Genomic DNA, 6,273 nt, shown 5'->3' with positions numbered 1-6,273 from the left:
TTATGAATAGTGTAACATCACAACTTAAATTCATGAAAATGAGACATTTTTGTGTCAGTCTATATTCCAGCTCTGGCTGAAAGTCTTTTTGTTACTGTAAATGAGAAAGAGGTTTTTTTAAGACTGCTCTATACTATATATGCTTTATACTGTATTGTTGTATACTATACACAACAGATGTAAAGCTTATATTTTCAAATGTCATTGCAATATCGAGAACACTTTCAACAGCTGCTTATTGGAAGCCTCTGCTTTTCCTCATCTTGTTTCCTACCCCTGAAATGAAGTGTTCTCCTATGTTCTGGCTGGCAAGTTCCTGCTCATACTGTAAACAGTGAGCTCAAACATCACTTCCGTTTTCCTCGTACATCATCCTCTTTCTTCTGAAGCTTGTGGATGCCTTTATGATAGTACTTATTGAATCATAGTCTAATTGTTATGTATCTGTGTCTCCCTCGATTCTGGGAGTGCCTTGAGGTTAGGGTCCATGTTTGTTTCATCTTTCTGTTTAGTCAACCCCCAACCCTGCACAGCTCTCAGAAAGTATACTGTGAGGTGGAAAAGGCTGATGGTTAGACAGATGCTACAGAATTGCACTGGTAAACATGCCCTTCGCTTCATGTTGGGAGCAAGTGGTTATTCTTCTCTTGGTTCTTGTGGAGGGGCAGGGCATTATGAGGTACAGGTCAGTGGAGTTTCCAGCACCATTGTGTCAATGGTGACACAAAGAAGTGGTTTATGTGATTTCTCCCATTTAAGTGCTTTTCATGTCTGGAGTATTTGGGGTAGAAAATGCAGAATCTGAGTTTCTTATATAAGTGGGCATAAGGGTGGGAGCATTGCCAGGAGATCAAAAAGGTGTTCTGTGTTCCATATTACAGGAAAATGACTTCTTTATCTGGAAGTGTAAGTGAAATGCTAAGAACGAAGACGAGGGGCCATCAGAGAAATTACAAAGTGACTGCTCAGGTCATTGGCCTGAGGTAGAGAAATGAGCCTTTAATCTGGTGCCCCACCTTTCACTAGAGTCAGTACTTCATAAGAAAGGCAGGAGCTTTGAGACACTTAACTGTAATCTTAGCCCTTAGCAGAAATACCTCCCATACTCCAGCCGGTCTGATGATCTTCTCATGTCACCGGCACAAGGATTAGCAGGCCTTGAAATGTTATCCTATCAGTGTAACTTCTCATCTATTCTCAAGATTGCACTGGCAGCTGATCACACACTGAGGACCGAGGAGGCTCATAGGCTTTCCAGACAGCAGAACACCCTTGGAGAAGGCATGCCTCTGCTGCTGGAGGTCACAGCCCCCAGAAAATGATTAGAGGAAGCAGCTGATGACCTCTCCAGTGAGTCCTGCTATTCCTGTCTCATCTGAGCCCAAGTCCAAGGGTTGCTGGCAAGTGAAATAATACCATGATTCTGCTCTGAAGGATAGATGCACAACTCAACTGTGCTCTCTTCAGCCGTAAGCCATACGGCCTTCTAGAAAAGCAATCTGAACATTAATGCTATACAAATTGTTACAGCTGGAAGACAACTGTGGTGCTTCGATAACAGTTTCTGAATCCCCCAAACCACTCTATGAACAACCTATTGTAGGATTTCTCCTTTGCTGCATAAGCAAACCTCATTGTACCTTTTGAAGTTGAGGTTCCTACAAATGTGTACAGTGGGTGAGTCCTCAGAATGAGTTGGACTGTCTCTGTGTGAGAGGGAGGAGACCTTGAGAGGATCTGTATTCTTGGGGAGCACCCAGGTAGAGGAGCTCACAACATGCTCTGATGACTGGCATGGCTGGATTCCCAGCTTAAATGATCCCATCTGGTCTTGGTTTTATTGCCCCTTACAAAATTTGATTTATTTGAAAGGAAGGGAGGAAAAGCTAATAAATGCTCCTCTGGGCACTAGAAGGGCCCCTCCACAAGAACAAAGAGAAAAATAATTACTTTCAACATGCAGTAAAGGGCATCTCTACCGACGGATGTCTAATATCTGTCTAGCCATCAGCCATTTCCACCTCATAGCATATTTTCTAAGGAGGAATTTTTTTAGAGGAAGATTTGTCTCCTTACTTTTAAATCTTGAAATTAATAATAGAACCCTTCATGTCATTCTAAATAACTTAAGTTCTAAAGGGAATCAGAAAAGGCGAGAATACAGTATCGTGGCGTTTTTGAAATGTGGAGTATCCCCAAGGATGGTTATAGTGGGCAATGGGTTTCTGAGAAATTATATACTAGAGTCCATTTTATGATTTTTAAAAGATTGATTTGATAAGAGTTTTCATTTTAAAAACAATAACTTGAGTAGGAAAGTTAAAGAAATACAAATTTCTAGCTTTAATTCTGCTTATCCCGGGAGCATTATATATCTTTCCGGAATCCAGAACCTCAGCAACTCTTTCATCTTCTCCCTCCACTTTCCTTCCCCATCCCATACAATTATAAAACTTAAAAGAAATAATATATTTTGTCATATCCTGGCATCAGTTCAAATATGTTTTAATAGCTACTATTTGCCAGATACTGGGGCAGAATGATACAAAACAAAACAAAAATAACTAAAAACACAGTTTAGCTAGACTTGTCTATGGTTTCCTGTCCTATGCACAGCTTTCTTTTGGGGAGCTATTCCTAACAGGGGCTGTCTCCTCGCGATTACACATTCTGATCCTAATATGTGACTTCTTCTCTCTGGCTACAGCTGATTAAACGAGGGAGGAAACTTAATCCAAGGAGGGTTAGTTCAGTGACTTGAAAACGGTGGGCTGTTTTTATCAGGCTTTCTCACATGAATTAGACCCAAGGCTGAAGATTGTAGTGGCTACTTAAATAGAAAATCTCATGGAGTCGAGACTGGGGCAGCCCTTTGGGGGTTTCCTGTGCTCTTAGGTTGTGAAGGTCGACAGTATCAGAGAAAGCTCATCAGGTGAAAAGAATAGAGTGGATACACAGGGGAAAGCAAAGAAGCATGAGAAGAGGATGGTGAGAAAATAACCAGATTCTCTTCTTTTACTTGAATTAATTTGACTGAATTTATGTCTCTTGCAACCCAAAGGACCTGTGCAGAGAAGGTCCTCAGTAAATACTTGTTGAATGAATGAATGCGTGGGGCATTGTGTCCTAAATGCTGAGCGTGTACACAAAGCAGATATGCCCCCTGACATCACAGGGTTAACAATATAGTGGAGGAGACAGATTTTACACATTTGATTTTGACCATAACCCGAGTGTCAACACTTATCATCTGATACAGGAGACAGACAGTAAGACAAATGACTATTCAGTGTTGTAGTATCAGAATTAACTAGGAGGTCAAGTGAAAGTTTCAATTTATTGATCATGGCCAATGAATATGTGAATGCATTAGAAAATTAGTATGATGTCATTAGCAAAAGAATAAATAAATTGCAGTTAACTAAAAATTCAACTTTGGCTGGATTTTTTTCCCTCCCTCCCTCCTTTCCTACCTTCCTTCTTCTCTTTTTTTCTTTTTGAAATCTAGCTACCATATTGTGCTATTGTACATATTTTAATTTGGTGCAGGGCATGCATAACAAAATAAGTGAAAAGCTATAAATGTTAGATCACATATATTGTTTATTCCAATGACCAAGGTGCAATAAATCATTTTGTAAAGTTGCACTGTAACATTCAAGTTGTCTCTATTATGGCTAATTAGCTAAGCATTTGCAATTCTGAACTCTACAGAATGGGGAAGAAGTATATTCACTTATAACAATAGATCATTGAGCTTGTTAACTGTACCTTTCCTAATTCATACTTTCTCTCTTTAACTGAAAAAAAAATGCCTTTCTCAAATATATGTTTTACAGGTCATTGGAAAAAGAGTACTGCACAACAGGATTATTATAATGTGCTAAAAGATGGCACTTGTATCTCATTGGCACATGGAGAGCTTGTGAAACCTCTTTGATCTTTGCTGGCTTTTCAGCTGAAAGGATTTGGAAATCTTTTTGGCACTGGCAAAAACAGAACTGTGGTAGCTGTTTATAGTTGGTCAATTTTTAGCAATGGATAAGAAAGTCTTTGTTGAAGCCAGTTTATTAATACATAATGGGCAACATGTTGCCTTAAAGGCAAATGCCTATTTTTCTCCTATCAAAAAACTCTAATTTTTGCCAACATCTAAAGATAGTTAAAAGGGGTCTACATTTTCTTTTCCAGTCTGTCCTATGCTGAGAAATAATACTGCAACCCTCTGAGCTTTAGCAGTTTTCTAGGTAAAAGGCATTTTTCCTGATGTAATTGATGTTGTAACTACTCAGCTGGACATAGGCTTTCCAGGGCTAAGTCCATTTGCTGGTTTGTTTGCATTTCCTACTCCAGCTCAAAGAACTCAAAGACATGAAGAGTCTATTGTGAAAAATGCATGAATAATGCAAAACTCATCCTTAAGTGGACTATCAGAAAGAGTGTCAATGCAGTTATGGCTTTCTAATACAATCATGAAAAACTAAAGTTGAAAAATATATAACCATCTCACATTGTTGAGGCATTTACAAAAGAGTACATGAGGGAAGCTCTCCCCTGAAATATGGTTTTGTTTTGTTTTTCCAGTAAAGTCTTTTTTCCCTTTCAGCTTTATTGAGATATAGTTGACACATAACATTATATAAGTTTAAGGTGTACAACGTGTTGGTTTGGTACACTTATATATTGACACACTTATTATAACTCAACAACCATAGCTAACTGACACCTCTATCGCAACACATAATTACTATTTCTTTTCTGTGGTGAGAACTTCTAAGATCTATTCTGTTAGTAACTTTTAAGTTTCTAATACAATATTATTAACTGTAATCACTATGCTGTACTTTAGATTCCCAGAATTTACTCATCTTATGACTGAAAATACAAAGTTTGTATTCTTTGACCAACATCTCCCCACTGCCCCCACCCCCCAATCCCTAGTGACCACCATTCTTCTATTTCGATGAGTTTGACTATTTTAGATTCCACATATAGGTGATATCATTCAGTATTTGTCTTTCCTTTTCTGACGTATTTCACCTAGCCCAATGCCCTCAAGTGTCATCCATGTTCTCACCAATGGCAGAATTTCCTTCTTTCTCAGAGCTGAATAATATTCCATTATATATGTATACACCACATCTCTATCCATTCATCTGTTGAAAGACACTTAGGTTGTTTCTCTATCTTGGCTATTGTGAAAAATGCTGCAATGAACATGGGGTACAGATAGCTCTTTGAGATCCCGCCTTCATTTCCTTTATATATACCCAGAAGTGGGATTGCTGGATAGTATGGTAGTTCTATTTTTAATTTTTTGAGAACCCCTCATAGTGTTTTCCATAGTGGCTGTACTCATTTACATTGCTGCTAACAATGCGCAAGGGTTCCCTTTTCTCTACTTCCTCACCAACACTTGTTATCTTTCATCTTTTTGATGACAGCTATTCTAACAGATGTGAGATGCTATCTCATTGTGGTTTTGGTTTACAGTTCCCTGATGATTAGCAATGTCAAGCACCTCTTCATGTACCTGTTGGCCATTTGTATGTCTTCTTTGGAAAAATGTCTATTCAGTTATTCTGCCATTTTTTAATCAGATTGTTTGGGTTGTTGTTTTGTTTTGTTTTGTTTTACTATTGAGTTGTATGAGTTCTTTATATATTTTGGATATTAATTCCTTATCAGATATAAGATTTGCAAATATTTTCTCCTATGCCATAGGTTGCCTTTTTTATTTTGGTGATTATTTCTTTTGCCGTACAGAAACTTTTTAGTTTGATGCACTCACTTATTAATTTTTGCTTTTGTTGCTTGTGCTTTTGGTATCACACTCAAGAAATCTTTGCCAAGACCAATGTCAAGGGGATTTTCCTGTTTTCTTCTATGAGTTTTGTGGTCTCAAGTCTTATGTTTGTCTTTAATTCATTTTGAGTTAATTTTTGAGTGGTGTAAGATGGGGGTCCAATTCCATTGTTCTGCATGTGCTGATCCAGTTTTCCCAGCACCTCTTATTGAAGAGACTGTCCTTTCCCCATTGAATATTCTTGGTTCCCTTGTCAAACATTAGTTGACTGTATATGTGAGGGTTTATTTCTGGGCACTTGATTCTGTTCCATTGGTCTATGTGTCTTTTTTTTAGGCCAGTACCATACTACTTTGATTACTGTAGCTTTGTAGTATAGTTTGAAATCAGGAAGTGTGATGTCTCCAGTTGTGTTCTTCTTTATCATAATTACTTTGGCTATTCGAGGTCTTTTGTAGTTCCTTACA

The sequence above is a fragment of the Equus caballus genome, chromosome 18, assembly GCF_041296265.1.
Source record: "Equus caballus isolate H_3958 breed thoroughbred chromosome 18, TB-T2T, whole genome shotgun sequence".
Classification (NCBI taxonomy): domain Eukaryota; kingdom Metazoa; phylum Chordata; class Mammalia; order Perissodactyla; family Equidae; genus Equus; species Equus caballus.
The sequence above is the reverse complement of the archived record's forward strand: the minus strand, read 5'-3'. Positions refer to the sequence as shown.